We start from the raw sequence: 22,223 nt of genomic DNA, 5'->3' as shown, positions 1-22,223 counted from the left end.
GATCACTCCCTTTTAAAATACTCATTAACACCTTTCATTTGATACCCATATCGTACAAACAAATTCTAGAGTCAACCCTGATCCACCCTTAAGGCGATATCCCTAAATGGCGTCCACCTATAGAACTATGGCTCACTCCCTCTTAAAATACTCTTTAGTACCTTTCATTTGATACACATGTCATACAAACACATTTCAGGGTGACCCTCGGTTCATTTTCCTACATGGTTATTTTCCCTTATATTGCCACCATAGCTCTCAACTGAGTATGTAATGTACGGTTACACCCGAACTTAACCTTCCTTACTTGTTATTTATATATGCTTACTAGAGTATTCATTATTCTTGACCAATTTGTCTCCTAAGGGACAACTGCCTTTTTTCTTACAAGTCCTAGATTGGCGGCATTTTTCAGCCTGGTTGAATATTGTCCTAAGTCAATAACTTTCTCAACAATCCGGTTGTTTGTTTTTATTATGCTACGAATTTTCTATCCTTTGGGGATGAAGACGAGCGCGACATGTCTACCCTGCAGTCAAAAGCCCAAGTAGTCAGCAAACATTCTAGTTCATTGACTAGAATTTTGTGGGGTTATTCATACTAGTCAGCTTTTGACTAGTTCATTGACTATAATTGTGTGGTGTTATTCATAATAGGTAGTGTATGAGTAGTTAATTGACTAAAATTTGCGTTCATCATACTAGTCAGTTTTAGAATGGTTCATTGACTATGATTTTGTGGTGTTATTCACAGTAGTTAGTATTTGAGGAAATATACGAGTGTCTTCTGTAGCCAGTTTGCAATGCATACTTCAGTTGACAATGCTGGATATCGTCCAAATCAACGAAAAGGCCAAGCCTTCCATATCAATAGTCTCAGACGGAAAACCTATGCCAATGACAAAACCCCTTGGCCATGAGGGCATCAGCAGCCTAGCATATTTTTTCTACTTGTCGTTAAAAGCCTTTGCAATTCCAGAATAACATATAATGGTAAGGATAGGAAGACCAAAGACCGGAAACCCAGCCAGTGCCTACCTCTGGTCAGTAACGAAAACGTTTAAAGCCGTTATTGTTCCCTCAATTAAATGAAATTCTTCGGTATTCCAGCCATCATCATGACTTTCGTAAAGTGCATATCACTACCACCGTTCTGAACTCCATTAACACTCATCATGGGATGTGGTGCTAGTGCAGCTTGGACTGTTTTGACATATTGAACCACGATTGGTTCGTCCTTCTCCGTTAGATATATAGATAATTTATTGAAGATTGCACTGCGACTATTGGTCTATTGTGCCCTCACCTTCTTCACAACACATCATCCAAGCCCACTTCCTTGATGAACCCTAGCAGGTCTCTCGGCTTGAGGGATTTAATGTGGGAATTTTCTGGCCATGGTGAGCCCATAAACTAAGCCCTGCGGCTTGAGATTGTGTCACATTCCAGGAGGATATGGTCCGCCGTCTCCGCTGATCGATCAACAAATCGGCAAGGTTTTATATATGTGTACGTATTTTTATTAAAATTTATTCCAAAGTATAATGTATTGAAGTGATAAATTTTAATGTGATATATGTATATATAAATTAGGGTGGGTCGATTTTTATGGACGAAAGTTAACCGATATCGCGCCATCGATTTTTCGATAGGATTTGGGCTCAGGAAAAAAAGTTCCACTACGCATACCCAAAAATAATTTTTAATTTTTTTTCGACTTTGATTTTTTAGGCTTTTTTCATGACCTACTAAAAAATTTTCATATGTATTGACCGATCCAAAAATGTCCGCTAAAAACTTTGTCGATAACAGTTTTATGAAAAAAAAAATATTTTAGGGGACTTTTTTGGGTCGGACAGGGTATGCATGAAAAGCTTACAATCAAATGAAAAATTTTTTAGTAGGTCATGAAAAAAACCTTAAAAATCAAAGTCGAAAAAAAGTAAAAAAAAAATAAAATTTCGCAGGCTCGAAAATTATTTTTTTGGGTACGCGTGGTGGAACTTTTTTTCCTGAGCCCAAATCCTATCGAAAAATCGATGGCGCGATATCGGTTAATAAATCGACCCAGTCTAATATACATACTTTTTTTATATATGAAATATAATGAATAAAACAAATTTGAGCTAATTTATAAATTTTCAAGTAATTTTTCAACCCAACTAGGACTAGTATATTAACTAGTAGGATGCTGATGCAAATATCCACTAGTATGACAGCTGGTATTACAATGATGCATACACTGAGTGGTATGCCAACTGATATGTTGATACTGAATACACTAACTAGTATGTCACCGTTGGTATGATATGATGTATATAATAACTAGTATGCCATTTGGTATAATGGTGGCGCAAAGGCTAACTAGTATGTTAATTGGTATGACCTTGATGGGTATGCTGACTAGTATGTCATCTGGTATGATGTTGGTGTATATAATGACTAGTTTGTCATTTGGTATGATGCTGATGCAGAGGCTGGCAATTGATATTTCGTAGGACATCGCCGTGTTAAAAATACCAGTTGCTAATATGGAAAGACAGAACTCATACTAGTTAGGATTTTTGGCAAACTAGAATTCTTCTAGTATACAACTAGTTGGTTTGACTGCAGGGTAATTGCAAATATATTATTTATTAAGCACTTTATTTATAATAAAGTCCTCTTTGTGACTTTTTGTTTGCTTCATTCTGGCTGGTTTTTTAGTTTCCGATCTTGTGGTAACTTTAGGTATTTTGCATATTTCCACTTACGTAAGGTTTTTAGTTAAGCATTATGTTGCGTAAAGTTATTATTTTATAAGGTTTGTGTTATAAATCGTCTACCTTGACAGCCTTCATAGATGTTATTTTGATTAACTTCTATGGAAACTACTACTGTGAATTAGTAAATTCTTGAACTTGGACAGTGCTAATGAAGCTGTCTTAATAAATTCTTGTATTGAGTGAGGCATTTTGCAGTGATTCATTTGTAATTGTTTACTGTTCTTATCGAAATTGGGTTGAGTTTAGGTGGTTTAGGGTGCTAAATTTGAATATTATATCAATAGCACGATTACGCAGGTTAAAACTGCTAGCCAAACATCTGAAATTTGTAACGTAGCAAAATACTGCGTCACAATAACCCACTCACAAGCCCTAACATTAAATATGTACATACCCTATCATTTAAATATACATACCCTACGATCGCCCTGCACAGCGAACAACCAAACATACCCAGCATGTGTAATGCTGACTATCTGGCATGCATTTTTCATTCGCTATCATAACGAGGAGTTATTGATGAGCTGAATTCTTAACCATTTTATACGCTAACAAGTATGAAATGGCAAACGCCAAAACTCACTGCATACTTCACCTAGGTAAGTGAGGCTGAGGCCAAACTTCCAGTGGTAGGTATCGAAGGGGCCCCAAGGTGAACGGGGAGACTCCCAGCGAACCCATCGGGCTCATGGATCTCCCCCCCCCCCCTCACCTATGGGAAACCAACCTTTGCACAACGTCCCACGGGGTAGAAGGGGATACGCTCCCTTTCTACATTGAAGGACGGATGGGCACGGGTAGTTCCCCCAAGGCGCGTCCAGGACCAGTCCTGGGCTCCACTTGAGGGAAATGCCAGGCCCAATACATATTAATACGGGTGGCATTTGTCGCGGACAGTTCACCCAGGGGTTGCCAGGATCATCTCGCTTCCCCGCTCCCTGGGTGAGGTGCCGAGCCATATGCAATGGTGGACCTTACTACACCCCTCACGGTCGCTAGGACTCTTGTCCGAGGCTCCCTGAGAGGTGTACTGGGTATACCCAGCAACAAATACGGGTGGCGTTTGGCGCGGACAGTTCACCCAGGGTTGCCGAGGATCATCCCGCTCCCCCGCTCCCTAGGTGAGGTGCCGAGCCATACGCAACGGTGGACCTTACTACACCCCTCACGGTCGCTAGGACTCCTGTCCGAGGCTCCCTGAGAGGAGTACTGGGTCTACCCAGCAACAAGTGGGGGATGGCATGAGGCGCGGACAGTCCACTCAGGGTGGCCGAGGAGCATTCCCTCCCCCGCCTCCTGATTGGGGTGCCGAGCCGAATGCAACGGTGGACTCCACTACCCCGCTCATGGTCGCTAGGACTCTCGTCCGAGGCTCCCTGAGAGGGGTACTGAGTCTACCCAGCTCACATGTATACACACACATCTAGACGTTGGGTAGTATTAATAGAACCTTTATCTATACTTCACCTAGGTGAAACTGTGCCCTCCTTGCCCGCTGCTGTCAAGCATTAACCGTAGGAGCATCCGCCCAATCCGTAAGCTTTCTCTGGGGTAAGATACTTGATTATCACCACCGTTTCCTGAAAACTGCAACCCGTACTGTCATCTTTCCGCCGCTCCTGCGCTATTATCCGTGGCGTCTCTCTCTCTCTCTCTCTCTCTGGGATCAAAGGCTGCCGGCATCGAAAGTCAAAAGCCGCATCGTGTGTGTGTGCGTGTTCGGAACAAAACAACAACTAACTGTGTTATTAAATGGTAGAGGTTAGTGGGACCTTCGCCTGACCCTGGAGCGGCTGAACCTACCTCAGCCTTAGACAAAACCCACCTCACAAATGGCGCCCGAGCAGGGACCCATCTCCGGAGAGGAAAGTGTAAAAGCAACAACAAGCACCAGCCCGCCGGGAGATGGGCCACCGAACACGCAACCACAATCAGAAGACAACACCAACCTATTGAATACTGACAGCTTGAACTGGATATATTCGCTGAAGAAAGAGAGACTCATCGAAGAGTGCAAGAGATACCGGATATTCGTTAACGGCAGCACTGTCGCTGAGCTACGCATAGCGCTCAGTGCCTACGTCAAGGCAAAACGAAATCGCAAGTCAACTGAAAATCTACTGAGAGAGGTTGAAGATGAAATCAAGGAAGAGAATAGCCAAATTAAAACCCCCCTCGACCAAACTCCCTCCATCCATGTGACTACACCGTCTGCAGTTACAAAGGCCAATCAACGACCGTCACCACCCCGTATCGAGTTAACCGACGCCGAAGTAATGATTACGGTTCGCCGATGGGATGTCCATTTCACGGGTGGAGAAACGCTTTATGACTTTTTGGAGAGAATTGAGGAGCTGGCCGAGTGCTATAGCATTCCCTTGGACAGATTGCTCCCAACGCTGCCAGAGACGTTGTGCGGCAAGGCATTGCAATGGTTCCGTGTACGCAAAGCCGAGATACTCTCGTGGGCACAGTTCCGCACAGCGGCCGAGCAATTCTTCCTACCCAGACGACATCTACACCAACTAGAGGATGCCATACGCCAGAGGAGACAACAGGGGCGAGAAAAGGCTAAGGATTACATTCTCGCCATACAAACCCTGATCCGACAACATCCAATTATGTCACGAGAGAACCACCTAGAACGCACTTACGACGGGCTACGCGTCGAATACCGGTTATTCGCAAAGCGTAGCGAGTTCCGAACCATTGAAGAGCTGATGGAGCTCACCGACGAATTCGAGTTGCTACGATTAGAGGCCACCAGGCAGAGCAGACAAACAGCGCATTCTTTATCACCATTGACCGAAGTATATAGCCGAGAGGAATCCTGTTGGAGATGCAAGGGACGAGGACATATGCGCCACCAATGCCGAAGAACCAGAAGACTATTTTGCTCCAAATGTGGCCGGGACAACATCCTGTCCAGAGATTGCAGTTGCGATAAGGCGAGCACCTTGACTGCCGTCAGGCTACGGAACGGGAAAATACCACAATCAGCGGCCATCGACGAACAACCGCCGAATGAAAAGATGAATGGCCGTCACTACGTCAGGCTCACCATCGAAGGGTTAAACGTCCGAGCCTTGGTGGACACCGGCGCAACGCTCACCTATGTAGGTGACACTATACGCAAGCATCTGGAAGGAAAGAAAATAGCATGCGCCCCAGCGTCCGCAACGTACAGCTCGCCGATGGGACGTGCGTCGTTAGTTCGTACACCTACCAAGTAACCATACTCTGTAACAATAAACAGACCCACATGCGAGTGTCCACCCTGCCTAATCTAGCCGAATACATGATTCTAGGCATGGAATTCCTCAGGGAAAGGGGGCTTACCCTCACCTTAGACGGAAATTTATTACCGCCAGCCACCCCAACCCAGAACACCACAATCGCAAAACTAAGTGCCGTGACAGAAATAAAGCATTTAAGCGCAACTCAAAATGCCGAACTCGAAGTTTTTTTTAAACCACCACCAACGGAAATTCGGGGGAATAACCGGTCCCAGCAGGGCAGCAGAGCACGTAATCTCGCTGAAACACGATCGACCGTTAAAACAGCGATATTACCCAAGAAACCCAGCGATGCAACAGGTCATAAATGCCGAAATCGACGAACTACTAGCCAACAAACGAATCAAAAAGTGCCTACAGTTCACCAATCGTCCTCGTACGCAAGAAGCAAGGCAGTTGGAGGATGTGTATCGACTTTCGCCAACTCAACGCAGCCAGTATACCAGATGCGTATCCTTTACCCCAGATCGGGGCGATCTTGTACCAATTGAAAGAAGCAAAATTCATATCCACCATCGACCTGAAAAATGGGTATTGGCAAATACCTATGGCAAAAGGGTCCCGCCAGTATACCGCATTCACCGTCCCTGGCCGCGGACTCTTCCAGTGGAAGGTCATGCCCTTCGGACTACACTCTGCTCCGGCCACCTTCCAACGCGCCCTAGACGAAATCCTTGGCCCAGAGCTCCAACCGAAGGTGTTTGCATACCTAGATGACATAATCGTTTTGGGAGACACGTTTGAAGAACACATCCACTACTTAAGGGAAGTTTTTGAACGTTTACAACAAAACAACATGCAAGTGAATTTCGAAAAATGCAGTTTTGTGCAACAACAACTAAATTACCTTGGACATATCATCAGCGAACAAGGAATCCACACCGATCCCGCAAAAACATCAGCCGTACGCGAAATGCCCGCGCCGCTAAACGTTCGACAACTACGCCGGTTCCTCGGCCTCGCCTCATGGTACCGCCGGTTCGTAGCCGATTTTTCCACACTCGCCGCGCCACTCAGCAAACTTTTGAAAAAGGGTCAGCGCTGGGAGTGGAACACGCCACAAGAAGATGCCTTCCGGAACCTCAAAGACAAACTGACCAGCGCCCCGGTACTATGCTGCCCAGATTTCAAACACCCGTTCTTCCTACAAACCGACGCAAGCGGAGAGGGCCTAGGGGTTGTACTATTTCAACGCCACTCGGATCAGGAGAGGGTGATCGCATACGCGAGCCGGACCTTGACCGACCTCGAGAAGCGCTACTCCGCCACGGAGCAGGAGTGCCTGGCAGTATTGTGGGGCATACGCAAAATGAGGCCATATCTGGAGGGCTATCGATTCACCGTTATCACCGACCACCATTCACTAAAGTGGCTACACTTACTACAAAACCCCTCCTGACGGCTCGCCCGAGGGGCGCTAGAGCTCCAGCAGTACAACTTCGACATCGAATACCGAAAAGGGGCGTTAAACATAGTAGCAGACACACTGTTCCGATGCCCACTCCCCATACGTGATGATGAGGCGGACATCATGTGCATTACAAGTAATACCAACAGGGACTGGTATAACCGGAAAATGGACAACACGTTACAGAACCCCAGCCGCAATCCCGACTATCAGATCGTCGACAACCGCTTGTTTAGACACATAATAACACGCAATAAGCTCGACCGCTCGCCGCAATGGAAACTTTGCATTTCAGCCAACTACAAAAGAAACGTCCTCAAAGAAGTACACGACTCCACCACCGCAGGGCACCTCGGAGTAAAGAAAACTCTCAAACGTGCGCAGCAAAACTACTACTGGCCAGGAATGTACAGCGACGTACTCAAATATGTTAAAGCATGCCACCAATGCGCCGAATACAAAGTTGAGCAAAAGCGCCCAGCGGGATTGATGGCCACTATGCAGTGCGCCAGACCATGGGAGATCATTACGGCGGATTTCATCGGGCCCCTACCGCGATCCAAACAGGGAAATACGTGCCTACTGGTCCTTGTCGACAAATTCTCTAAATGGGTGGAACTAATACCAGTGAGGCAAGCAACCACCATGAGCGTTATCAAAGCCTTACAGGAAAGAGTGGTATACCGCTTTGGGTGCCCAAAAGTATTCCTCAGCGACAATGGTAAACAATTCGTGGGGAAAGTATTAACCTCATTCCTCGACGAACATCGAATAACCCACAAATTTACAGCCGCATACGCCCCCACTAAAACCCGACCGAAAGAGCTAACAGAGTAATAAAGACCATGATAGCGCAGCGCTCAAAAGCCCATCACCGCACCTGGGACAGGGAAATCCCGCAAATCTCTTTCGCTATGAACACAGCACACCACGAAGCAACCCGAGCATCGGCTGCTGATATCAACTTTGGAAGAAACATAGCGACAGCTCAGCAAATACGCACCGAAGGCACCGTCCCCGAAGAATCACCGACCGTATCCCCAACAATAACCGACCTATGGGAAGAAATCAAAAGGAATTTGGCTAAAGCAGCCAAGACATAGAAAAAATACTACGATCTGCGCCGTAGACCTTGGAAACCACAGGTTGGGGAAAAAGTGTTGAAACGAGAGCATCCGCTTTCCTCCGCGGCCAATCAATTTACACAAAAACTAGCACCAAAGTTTTCCGGACCCTATGTGGTAGAAAAATACATATCATCCAATACCGTCCAGCTGAAGCACACCGAAGGGCACCACAAACGAACAGCGCATACACATCTACAAGACTTAAAACCGTACGCTGACGAACGCTCACTCACTACCGAATAGCAATCTCTCCACCTAACACAACACGTATATAACTCTGCTCATTTCATTACAGAATACGATGCGCCAACCAGCCCCACCGGATTCGCCACAAAAAGTGACAGAATGGGTACCGCCCTTCGAGGCAAGACCATGGCCACCCAACAAAGCGATAATACAGCGGGTACAAATATTTCACGGGCCCCCGCTTTACCCCAAATTAACGGAAACCATACACCCACTGCTAAGCATAAGCGAGTGTACAGACGACGCAGAAAGCAGTAAACGGGAAATAGTCAAAACAACCCAGCCCAATGAAACAAAAGAAAACAACACCAGCAAAGCACCGAGCAAATTGAGCCAAGAAGAAGCAGAAAAAATCTTCAATAAAATCCAATGCGTGAAACGGCCGGGGAAAAATACACCCCGATGGCACTTCCGATATGGAAAGCAACATGTTTACTGCACACAAATGGACGCAGACCACGCGTTAGTAAAAATTGCGGGGCAGAAGAAAATACTGCGATTCAAGGAGTGACCTGAGCATCCGCTTATCTATGTATATATATTTTCCTTTTAAGTAAGATTTTTTTTTTCTCCAACACTGTACAAGTTTTTTTCAAAAAAAAAACAAAAAAAAATATATATATAATAAATATATTTAAAGAAATACATAAACAAAACAAAACAAAAAAAACTGTATACAAATACACATTACTGAAGAAGGATTTTTTTTTGAATAGTATATATAATACTGCTGGAATACGCATGTTTTTGTGTTCAACACTGTACAAGTTTTTTTTCAAAAAAACAAAAAAAAAAAACTTACTTATAATGTACTGATTGTATATAATTGTATAATTTGGAAAAAAAAATATATAATAAATATATTTAAAGAAGTACATAAACAAAACAAAAAACAAAAAAAAAACAAATGAGAGGAATTTTTTTTTTGAATAGTATATATAATACTGCTGGAATACGCATATTTTTCTACATACATGTCAAAGTGTTCAACCTTATACGAACTTTTCTTTATATATATACAATACAATGTACAAGTTTTTTTACTTACGCTGAATTCTTATATACAAACTTTCTATTAAACTGTAAGAAGATTTTTTTTACTCAAACAAAAAAAAATTTTTGTCAAATACCATGTAAGAAAACAAAAATAATAATATATTTAAAAAAAAAAAAAAAAAGAAAAAAAAACAAAAACAACAACGAACAAATATATATATACCGCGCAACAAACACACACACGTGCGTCGGCCGAGCCACCCCCCTCGGGGTGGTAAAATATATCGGGACCATTGGTCCAAGGTAGTGCAGACCTTAGGGTCACAAACTCTCGAATGCCGAATCCTCTCTTCCCTGAAGTGGGAGGGGGACTGTAACGTAGCAAAATGCTGCGTCACAATAACCCACTCACAAGCCCTAACATTAAATATGTACATACCCTATCATTTAAATATACATACCCTACGATCGCCCTGCACAGCGGACAACCATCCGCACATAATATACTATGCAAATATACATACCCTACGATCGCCCTGCACAGCGAACAACCAAACATACCCAGCATGTGTAATGCTGACTATCTGGCATGCATTTTTCATTCGCTATCATAACGAGGAGTTATTGATGAGCTGAATTCTTAACTATTTTATACGCTAACAAGTATGAAATGGCAAACGCCACCACTCACTGCATACTTCACCTAGGTAAGTGAGGCTGAGGCCAAACTTCCAGTGGTAGGTATCGAAGGGGCCCCAAGATGAACGGGGAGACTCCCAGCGAACTCATCGGGCTCATGGATCTTCCCCCCCCCCCCCCCCCCCCCCTCACCTATGGGAAACCAACTTTTGCACAACGTCCCACGGGGTAGAAGGGGATACGCTCCCTTTCTACCTTGAAGGACGGATGGGCACGGGTAGTTCCCCCAAGGCGCGTCCAGGACCAGTCCTGGGCTCCACTTGAGGGAAATGCCAGGTCCAATACATATTAATACGGGTGGCATTTGTCGCGGACAGTTCACCCAGGGTTGCCGAGGATCATCTCGCTTCCCCGCTCCCTGGGTGAGGTGCCGAGCCATATGCAATGGTGGACCTTATTACACCCCTCACGGTCGCTAGGACTCTTGTCCGAGGCTCCCTGGGAGGTGTACTGGTTCTACCCAGCAACAATTATGGGTGGCGCTTGGCGCGGACAGTTCACCCAGGGTTGCCGAGGATCATCCCGCTCCCCCGCTCCCTAGGTGAGATGCCGAGCCATACGCAACGGTGGACCTTACTACACCCCTCACGGTCGCTAGGACTCCTGTCCGAGGCTCCCTGAGAGGAGTACTGGGTCTACCCAGCAACAAGTGGGGGATGGCATGAGGCGCGGACAGTCCACTCAGGGTGGCCGAGGAGCATTCCCTCCCCCGCCTCCTGATTGGGGTGCCGAGCCGAATGCAACGGTGGACTCCACTCCCCGCTCATGGTCGCTAGGACTCTCGTCGGAGGCTCCCTGAGAGGGGTACTGAGTCTACCCAGCTCACATATATACACACACATCTAGACGTTGGGTAGTATTAATAGAACCTTTATCTATACTTCACCTAGGTGAAACTGCGCCCTCCTTGCCCGCCGCTGTCAAGCATTAACCGTAGGAGCATCACCGTAATCCGCCCAATCCGTAAGCTTTCTCTGAGGTAAGATACTTGATTATCACCACCGTTTCCTGAAAACTGCAACCCGTACTGTCATCTTTCCGCCGCTCCTGCGCTATTATCCGTGGCGTCTCTCTCTCTCTCTCTCTCTCTGGGATCAAAGGCTGCGGCATCGAAAGGCACAAGCCGCATCGTGTGTGTGTGCGTGTTTGGAACAAAACAACAACTAATTGTGTTATTAATTGGTAGAGGTTAGTGGGACCTTCGCCTGACCCTGGAGCGGCTGAACCTACCTCAGCCTTCGAAAAAACCCACCTCACAAATTTTTGGGTTAATTTTTGGCTCTGGTGGTTCATATTTTAATATTCTATTCTCTGATGTTTCAGAGTTTCCTTTTCCTACCTCGTAACCAGCTATGGCTATCATAATGCCTTGGGCTATTTTTGTCCAAGAAGACATTTTAAAGAGATGATATGATTGAAAGAGAAAACTAAAGAGAAAATAAAAATTTATTCCTGTTTCTTTGGGTCGTGGGAAAAAATGCTAATTTATGCTTATTTCATTGTTTTTTATGTTTATTATATTAAGCATTCCATTTTACTTTTATTATTTTTTCCTTATTTAGTTATCATTATAAAAGTTATTAGTTAAAAGGTTTATTTCTAAAAATGTTTTTTCTTAAGGAAAAATTTGTTTAATTTAACATTTTTGAAATTTCAAATTTTTCTTACAGAATTTTCTGAAATTTTTTTCAAATGATGAATAGTTATATACAGTTTATTTTTTCTTGCTTAATTATTAAAAATTAATTCCTATGCAATTTTGTTTTTTTTTTCATTTTGTTTTCTGTGCCATTTTGGGATTAAAAAAAATTTTTCTATTTTGGAAAAACATCAGTAAACGGGATTCCGTACAGATCCCGAAGACCATCCAGAAATGATTCCGGAAGGGTTCCCAAATGATCCCGAAATGACCTTACGGGGTTCCAAAAACCATCTAGAAATGATCCTGTAAAATCCCGAAATGACCTTGACAAAATCCGGAAAAGGTCCTGTAATTACCCCGACGGGATACCGGACGGATCCCGAAAACCATCCAGATATGATCCCGGAAGGATCCCAAAATTATCCCGGAAAAGTCCCGAAATGATCCTAGCGGGATGCCGAAAACCATTTAGATATAAAACCGGAAGGGTCCCCAAATGATCCCGAAAATGTGCCGAAATTACTCTGGCGGGATCCCGGACGGATCCCGAAAATCATCCAGAAATGATTTCGGAAGGGTCCCGAAGTGATCCCGAAAAAGTCCCCAAATTACCCCGACGAGATCCCGGACGGATCCCGAAAACCATCCAGAAATGATGCCGAAAGGGTCCCCTAATGATCCCGTATTAGTCGCGAAAAAGTCCCGAAATAACCCCGACGGGATGCCGGATGAATCCCGAAGACCATCCAGAAATGATGCCTAAAGGGTCCCAAAATAACCCCGAAAAAGTCCCGTAATGATCCCGGAAACCATCAAGAATTTATCTCCCGAAGGTACGCAAATGATCCCGAAAGCACCCCGACGGTATCCCGGACGGATCCCGAAAACCATCCAGAAATTATGCCGGAAGGGTCCCCAAATGATCGCGAGATAGTCGCGAAATGATCCCGGAATAGTCCCGAAAATGTCCCTACCTCAGCCTTCGACAAAACCCACCTCACAAATTTTTGGGTTAATTTTTGGCTCTGGTGGTTCATATTTTAATATTCTATTCTCTGATGTTTCAGAGTTTCCTTTTCCTACCTCGTAACCAGCTATGGCTATCATAATGCCTTGGGCTATTTTTGTCCAAGAAGACATTTTAAAGAGATGATATGATTGAAAGAGAAAATTAAAGAGAAAATAAAAATTTACTCCTGTTTCTTTGGGTCGTGGGAAAAAATGCTAATTTATGCTTATTTCATTGTTTTTTATGTTTATTATATTAAGCATTCCATTTTACTTTTATTATTTTTTCCTTATTTAGTTATCATTATAAAAGTTATTAGTTAAAAGATTTATTTCCAAAAATGTTTTTTCTTAAGGAAAAATTTGTTTAATTTAACATTTTTGAAATTTCTAATTTTTCTTACAGAATTTTCTGAAATTTTTTTCAAATGATGAATAGTTAAATACAGTTTATTTTTTCTTGCTTAATTATTAAAAATTAATTCCTATGCAATTTTGTTTTTTTTTTTTCATTTTGTTTTCTGTGCCATTTTGGGATTAAAAAAATTTTTCTATTTTGGAAAAACATCAGTAAACGGGATTCCGTACAGATCCCGAAATGACCTTACGGGGTTCCAAAAACCATCTAGAAATGATCCTGTAAAATCCCGAAATGACCTTGACAAAATCCGGAAAAGGTCCTGTAATTACCCCGACGGGATACCGGACGGATCCCGAAAACCATCCAGATATGATCCCGGAAGGGTCCCAAAATTATCCCGGAAAAGTCCCGAAATGATCCTAGCGGGATGCCGAAAACCATTTAGATATAAAACCGGAAGGGTCTCCAAATGATCCCGAAAATGTGCCGAAATTACTCTGGCGGGATCCCGGACGGATCCCGAAAATCATCCAGAAATGATTTCGGAAGGGTCACGAAGTGATCCCGAAAAAGTCCCCAAATTACCCCGACGAGATCCCGGATGAATCCCGAAGACCATCCAGAAATGATGCCTAAAGGGTCCCAAAATAACCCCGAAAAAGTCCCGTAATGATCCCGGAAACCATCAAGAATTTATCTCCCGAAGGTACGCAAATGATCCCGAAAGCACCCCGACGGGATCCCGGACGGATCCCGGAAACCATCCAGAAATTATGCCGGAAGGGTCCCCAAATGATCGCGAGATAGTCGCGAAATGATTCTGGAATAGTCCCGAAAATGTCCCACAAATAAGGTGAAGCTAATTATAAACTGAGATATATTTAGACCTGTGGCCTAAACATACCGGCCCCCTTGCCGTAAGCAACAAATAAAAAAATGAAAAAAAAAAGGAATGTCACGTGATCGCACGTGCAGTAAGGCGGTGTATCGAAATAAGGCAGTGCAGATGCGGACTGCAAGCACTGCACGCCAGATGGTTGACCTCACGTTTCGCTCTCTTGTGGAAAAAGAGAAGAAGTTATTAAATATACGTACGTGGTTTTGAATTCCGTGCATACTTACTTAAATGTATATAACATGGCTCATGTGTGAGGCGTGAAAATCGTTTATTTATTTTTGGCAGGATCCCGAGACCACCAAACCGAACACGGTCGGTTGGGTTAGGAGACCGCCAACTGTCAATGCAGGTGTACCGCTCTCACTCTTTCTTCTTCCATCTCTTCTTCTTCCACTTGCTGAGCTCAGGATTTAACCGGCCCCGAGAGGTTGATTGACAACGCGTCGTCGGGCGTTTTGTCTTCGCCTTTGTGTTCGTCTCGTCGCATACCGGTCGACGCTCATCTAAATGAAGCGTGGTGTGGTGCTTCTCTTGGCACCTCTTGCAGCGATACTTGCTGTTACATTTGTCCACGCCGTGAAAGGGCGACAGACAGTTTGGACAGCATTTATGCAGAAGTACTGCCCGCAACCTCTCTTCTGGGGATTTTTTTCGGTATTCGGCACAGATTCTAAGGCTATGATCCCTGCCGCAGAGCTGCCAAGCAACGTCGAAACGCTTTGCGCCTCCCTCTGACTTGGCCAATAAGGTTTGGTAACGGCTAATGATCTGAAAGGATATTGGTATCATTGATCATGCCCAAATTGAGGTTGGCGGAATGTTGTTTGGTGGCGTAAACCAAAAAAAAAAATTATATCTAATATGTATTTTCGCAAAGAAAAAAAATCTTACTGAAATAAAAAATTAAAGCCCATAAGTAAATACTTATGTGCACGAAGGAAGAGAGAAAGAACGGATTTAGTAGTCATCCTTGCGATGTGGCTGGTGCTTTAGCACACTTAATACATTTTATGGTTCGATTTATGTCGGTGAGCTTTGTTTTCACAACAATTGGCCTGCCACCATACGGAACGGTTCGACAACTGGCTGAAAATGTGTTACAGAGTTGCACTTCCACCATTCAACTTTATTTTCGACGTGTTTTGTCGATAATGTTGAGATTCGTGGAATTAAGTATTTTAAATCTCGACCAGAAATCGCTATATGGTGACTATTGTCGGATTTGCGCAATCATTGATTCTGCCATATAAAAATGTCTATTGTATTGCATATTAAATTGCGTGCTACCGGAGATAATAACGCCAATATTCTATTGCAACTAAATAAACCGCTTACAATTTCACTGGCTTGCAATGTCGACGCTATAATTTCGGAAAGAATGACAAATATTGCAAAAAATTGGCACAGACCCATTCTTATAAGGAATATTTCTATTCCTTGGCATTGCGGTTGCATCTTTTGATTGGAGTCTATGATTTGCAGAAGAATATCATTGCCTCTGGTAATAATTGACCTAAAATCCTGCGATGCATAATACCGGACTGAGATGTCTCATCACTGCGAAATCCCTGTTTTATGTATGTCAATTTCAGGCAGTATATTTCTGCCCGTGTACATGAGCATAAATAAAATACGCCTGTCAAATAAACTTTCGGCATTTCCGAATTGTCTGCCATAATTTGGCATAATGATGTAGCAACGCGCTCCAACGACCTAGGATCGTGCGTTATATAAACTTGTATAATATGTGGTAAGTAAGCAAATTCAGATAGCTTGCGTGATAATTTTGGGCCAGGAGGCAGCACGGCAGCGCCGTTTTGTGTGCGACTCGAAAAAACTCGTACATTTTATAAGTATATCTGATAATTCAGAGGCAAGTTCAGATTCATTATAGATGGGTGTACCCTTTGCTATGAGACACCATTTTAATTGTGGAATTTGTTGAAGCGAACGCCAACCATTAATTCCGATAACCCAACAACGTTTTTTGGTGTTATAGACGTTTTATTTGTGGTTTGAGTGTCTGTAGTAGCTGCAGCAACGGTAGTGGGTGGTACTGGGGCACATTGTTCATAATTATCATGCATACACTCATAATCTACAACCTATTTGAGTATGCATTCAGCTTTACTCATTTGCGCCATTTCCATTAGGAAAAAATGCAGCTTATCAACTACAGTAAATTTTGAAATTTTCGAGAATATATGCGCCGCCAAGTAATGTTGCCCATAACGACTAGCCGATCTTGTTATGCGATATTGATTCCAACAATTAATTTTGCTACAGCAACGCTCAAACCACTCAATTACCTCTTTGGGTATGAAACCACCAATCGTTGATTGTAATACAACAGAAGCCGGTATTTCAACGGTATGTGGTTGATATGGTTTAGGACAATTTGTGTAGTATAAAGAGTAAGCGCATTAGTACTGGATTATCCATTTGTCAATTAGCTGTCCCAGCTCCTTCCTCTTCAATTCGCGTTTCTGTTGCACTCACAACTCTAATAGTACAACTTAGAGCGGTTTGTGCTGATGTTGATGGTTGCACCTCAAAGTCGACATCCATTACTGCAATGTCTGTTGGTGCTTCTGTAAGGGCGATTGCAAATTTACGCAATTGAAAATGTGAACCAAATGCACTCAAAGCATCGCACATCATTTCGGCATTACACGGTGGATATTCTATATCCTCAGTTATCCACTCTGCTAGCATATTCACAAAATATGTGCCAAATTCAGGAATGACACTAGCAATTTTAACACCGCAACATAAATTTTAGAGATCGCGCTCATTTTCGTTATCACCAACCATGCAAAATACTGAACCTTCCATGTGTAAATTTACGATTTCCATTATTACAGTCGTAGTCTCTTTGTCAGCCTCAGCGTAGGCCATAAGCGCTGCTATAGTTAACATAGCTTGACTTGCAGTTGCATAGTCATCCAAACAAACGCATGTAAGACATAAATCCTGCACTGATTCCTGTTGTTCATGTAGCAGAACATGACAAGTCAAAGGACAATCGCATAATTCAAGTAAATTGTTTAAATATAAATACTGTTCACGCGAATCTTTGCGTTCGTGCATCGCTTGCTTTTATTTTGCCAAGCATGTACGCATTGTGGATCTGCTAATTGGGTGAGGGATCTTAATACTTGTGCACGCACAACTTTACGTTTATCTTGCAAAACGTCAAGCAACAAATTAACTTGATCTGGTACACAAGTGAGTGTACGTGCCGAGAGCTGTGTTGGTGAATCCAATATAGCTACAATAAAACTTTCTGCTGGATATTTGGATAATATGATGCTACCAGCTGATTTCGCTTCGTTTTTTTAAATTACGCTGTCTAAGCTTTGGGCAATTGAGGGCGAGCAGTTTAATAAGAGTTATAAATGAGTAATTTTATGTGCTTGTAAGCGTATGAGTCGTGGCACAGTGGCTGACGTACCCGACCAAACGCCCGGGGTTGCGGGTTCAACTCCCACCAAGCATTCCTTTTTTTAAATTTATAAATTATTATTATTAATGGACTGTATTGAGTTTATGGGGTTTTTTGATTTAATGTATTCCATTTATTGAGTTGGGTAGTTTTAGTGTTATTGGTGTATTTAAGTCATGGGAGGATGCATAGCATCAGTACACCTTTGATTTATTTAATATGGGGGCGAGCACTGGGGGGCTCTGAGGCTTCGCTCTACTGAGCCACCTCATCCTCTATTTGAAGAACCCTTTAAAATGTGATATGGAGGCGAGCACGGGACGGCTCTGAGGTATTGGCACCCCATTTTCTACAAGAAAAACCTCTATTTATTTAATTTGGGGCGAGAGTTGGGCACTCTGAGGTTTCGCTCTAATGAGCCACCTCATCTTCTATTTGAAGAACCCCTTCAAAGTGTGATATGGAGGCGAGCACTGGGCTCTGATGTATTAGCACACCATCCGAAGAACCTCGATTTTAATTAAAAAAACTCAAACTATGTCTTTAGAATATTTCACTAACCAGTTGAGAATTACAAGCACACTCAATGGCTACTGAAACAAACGAACGAAAAATGTTCATAGTTTAAGTCGCTTAAACATACTCCCCCCTTAGACGGCTTAGTCGTCTAATGAAACTTCCATACGAGCCAGTCATCCGGCTCGAAGGACCATGTCTAAGCTTTGGGCAATTGAGGGCGAGCAGTTTAATAAGAGTTATAAATGAGTAATTTTATGTGCTTGTAAGCGTATGAGTCGTGGCACAGTGGCTGACGTACCCGACCAAACGCCCGGGGTTGCGGGTTCAACTCCCACCAAGCATTCCTTTTTTTAAATTTATAAATTATTATTATTAATGGACTGTATTGAGTTTATGGGGTTTTTGATTTAATGTATTCCATTTATTGAGTTGGGTAGTTTTAGTGTTATTGGTGTATTTAAGTCATGGGAGGATGCATAGCATCAGTACACCTTTGATTTATTTAATATGGGGGCGAGCACTGGGGGGCTCTGAGGCTTCGCTCTACTGAGCCACCTCATCCTCTATTTGAAGAACCCTTTAAAATGTGATATGGAGGCGAGCACGGGACGGCTCTGAGGTATTGGCACCCCATTTTCTACAAGAAAAACCTCTATTTATTTAATTTGGGGCGAGAGTTGGGCACTCTGAGGTTTCGCTCTAATGAGCCACCTCATCTTCTATTTGAAGAACCCCTTCAAAGTGTGATATGGAGGCGAGCACTGGGCTCTGATGTATTAGCACACCATCCTAAGAACCTCGATTTTAATTAAAAAAAACTCAAACTATGTCTTTAGAATATTTCACTAACCAGTTGAGAATTACAAGCACACTCAATGACTACTGAAACAAACGAACGAAAAATGTTCATAGTTTAAGTCGCTTAAACATACGCGATGTCACTGTAGTCGCTACGGGTGGTGGTGGTGTCGATGAAGATGAAAACGTATGTTGATTTAAATTTGCTTGATGTACTGGAGATATTGTTTGACTGCCATATTTCGTTCTTTCCTTTTTGCAAATATTTATTTACGGTTTCTCACGATTTTTCAATTCAAAACACGTATCCCTATTTTCCGAGTATATCGTCTAGTCAAATTAAATTAAGACATAGATCTTTTACTAAAGTAGCTGTATTTGAATCGTGATGCATGTGCTTCAATACAGGTGTGAGTTTTAATGTCATTGGCACTGGTATTTGTAAAGAATCAATCATATCTGATATTTTGGCGCACATGCTAATGGTGAATGAGCGTGATTAAGCTGCAAATTGTCCACTTGCATATATGGCCGCTTCAACTTCTACAGAGTCATGACTATCGAGAGCGCGTCGAACTGCACGATGTACTTGTTGTTTTTCGGGTATTATACGTGATACGGGACCCAATGTGCGCAATGTTAGAGGCAAAACGTTTGTATTTTGTCGATGTGTACGCAGCGTTTTTATAATTGCCGCATAGGGTGCCTTTTGATATCAAATTGATGATTAACTGATGACATTTGATTGGGTTTCTTTTCTACACAGAAAATACTATAGTCACACAACAAATCAACTCAAGTCCTATTTAATCAAAGTAGTAAGTAGTAGGATTTCCTTTTTCGTCTGTAAATTTTGATAGGAGTTGAGAATATTGTTTTTATGTGTTATTAAGGCTTTTTAGTTCATATATAAAACTGTTACATGCTCAACGTATATATTTGTGTTTCTTAAACATTTATTTTACACTTTTTCATCTTTACAACCTGTACAACAACTTTATAATGAACTTTAATTGACGAAAAGCTAAAAATTATGTAGATCATATCATGCATTTCATTTATTTTACAGAAAACTGTATTCATCTTGATAGAAAGTAATTCATTGATTAGTACTTTGGCAATAGAACACATGGTACATTTTCCTCCCGACGATCCATTAATTTTTTAATTGAAAATATGTACTGATAAATTAGAACGTTTAGTTCATATGATATGTGGGGGATGTAATTGCTTATTTAATTGCGGATTCTGTGGCAGATAATGAATCTGCGTTAGGGTATATTGGCCTCGTTCGGGGGAACGATAGCAGGGTTATCGGTGTGTTGGCCTCGTTCCGGATGAACGAGAGCCAGGTTATTTGGGATAAAGGAATATGGACTATTAAAGTTCATTTTTCTCGTCGTTGGGCCGAGGAAGTACCAGATTCGCGATTGATCTCGTAATTTGTCCCTTCATTGTATGGACGTCAACATCACGTACGCGGTTATCGGAACCTGGGTGTGTGTTGACGATTATCCCCATTCTCCACTCGTTAGGTCGTAGGTTATCCTCCTTGATGACGACTAGGTCCCTGGGTTTTAAGTTGGACTATGGATGTTTCCACCTATACCGTTTCTGGATTTCGGTGATATATTCCCATTTCCATCTTTTGCAAAAGGTTTGATGAAGGGCTTTCATCTTTTGCCATCGGTTTACAATTGAGGCAGGGTTTTCACTACAATCGATTTCAGGTGGAGCTGAAAGATGCCCACCTACGAGAAAGTGGCCTGGAGTAAGCGGCTCCAGGTCGGAAGGGTCGTTGGATGAGGGACTGAGGGGCATAGAGTTGGGGCAGGCCTCAATTAGACATAAGAGGGTAGTAAACTCCTCAAAAGTATATTTATGATCGGACGCGATCTTTTTAAAATGGGTCTTAAAACTGTTTACCCCCGCTTCCCACAAACCTCCCATGTGTGGAGCGCTTGGCGGTATAAAATACCATTCTAAAGTGTGATGGCTATATTTATTCAATGTTCCGTCCCTTGCTTCACACAGGAATGCTTTAAACTCGGTGTTACCGCTGGGTATACTTGCTTATGATACTGCGGGGTATAGTTATTTTCATTTTCTCTTTTTTTTGCTTTAGCATGTATCATAAAAACATACATACATACTTTGTACAGTTAACTTTTCATTTCCAATAAGTAACAAAATAACTCATACATACATGTATGTAAATAGTTAACAGTTAGGTAACAATCACGCCATAATTGTACTACTATAAGTAACATCGACAGTCATATTTAGAGCCCTTTTTGAGTTCAAACCTAAGTGCGTAATAATCAAAAAAAAAATAATATTTTTAAAGCAACGCGTAAGAAGCATTTGAAAAGTGCTAATAAACTTTATTAAAGCAAACTAAAAAATTTGTTTGATTATTTAAATCGCCACAAAGGCAACAAAACTTTAAAAATATTTTTTTTTGAAAATAAAAGTTGTGAAATATGACTAAGGCGTACAATTGCGGAAATTGTCGGGAAAAAGATACCGATGATATGGTGCAGTGCGACACATGTGACAAATGGTTCCACTATGATTGCGTCGGGGTGGATAGTAACGTAGCCAACATAAGTTGGAACTGCAAGTTTTGCGAAACCGCGCAAACTGGTTACACCGGAAGTAGCACCCCCGCTCTACCGACATCAAATAGCGAAATCTCTACGACAACTACAGGACAGCCACAAGCTTCATCGTCGCCCAATATTGGCGCACAAATCGGCCAGCAACCAACGGGGATGCTTACCACTGCAAGCAACCCGGCCGCATCGATCGCACCCGTGGTAACTTCCGTCACCATCCAACATGCATCGAGCGACCTCGGCAACACCGTACTCGTTAGGTCAACAGCAACTAGCAGCTAACACCAACACAATTCTAGCTCCGCAAAGTTACGAAAGTGTATCTCAACAGGCCTTGCGGCTGGAACTCTTAGGATAGGAGCGAAAATTAGAGCAGAAATATTTGCAAAAGAAATATG

The 22,223-nt window shown here is 42.7% G+C and overlaps 1 pseudogene; it reads right to left on the bottom strand.

Moving 5' to 3' along the window:
* Positions 1-16,370: 16,370 nt before the first annotated feature.
* LOC137238895 (integrator complex subunit 7-like) lies at positions 16,371-20,728 on the bottom strand (annotated as a pseudogene).
* Positions 20,729-22,223: the final 1,495 nt, after the last annotated feature.

This window comes from Eurosta solidaginis, chromosome 1 (genome assembly GCF_040869045.1).
Source record: "Eurosta solidaginis isolate ZX-2024a chromosome 1, ASM4086904v1, whole genome shotgun sequence".
Taxonomy (NCBI): Eukaryota; Metazoa; Arthropoda; class Insecta; order Diptera; family Tephritidae; genus Eurosta; species Eurosta solidaginis.
The sequence above is the reverse complement of the archived record's forward strand: the minus strand, read 5'-3'. Positions and strand labels throughout refer to the sequence as shown.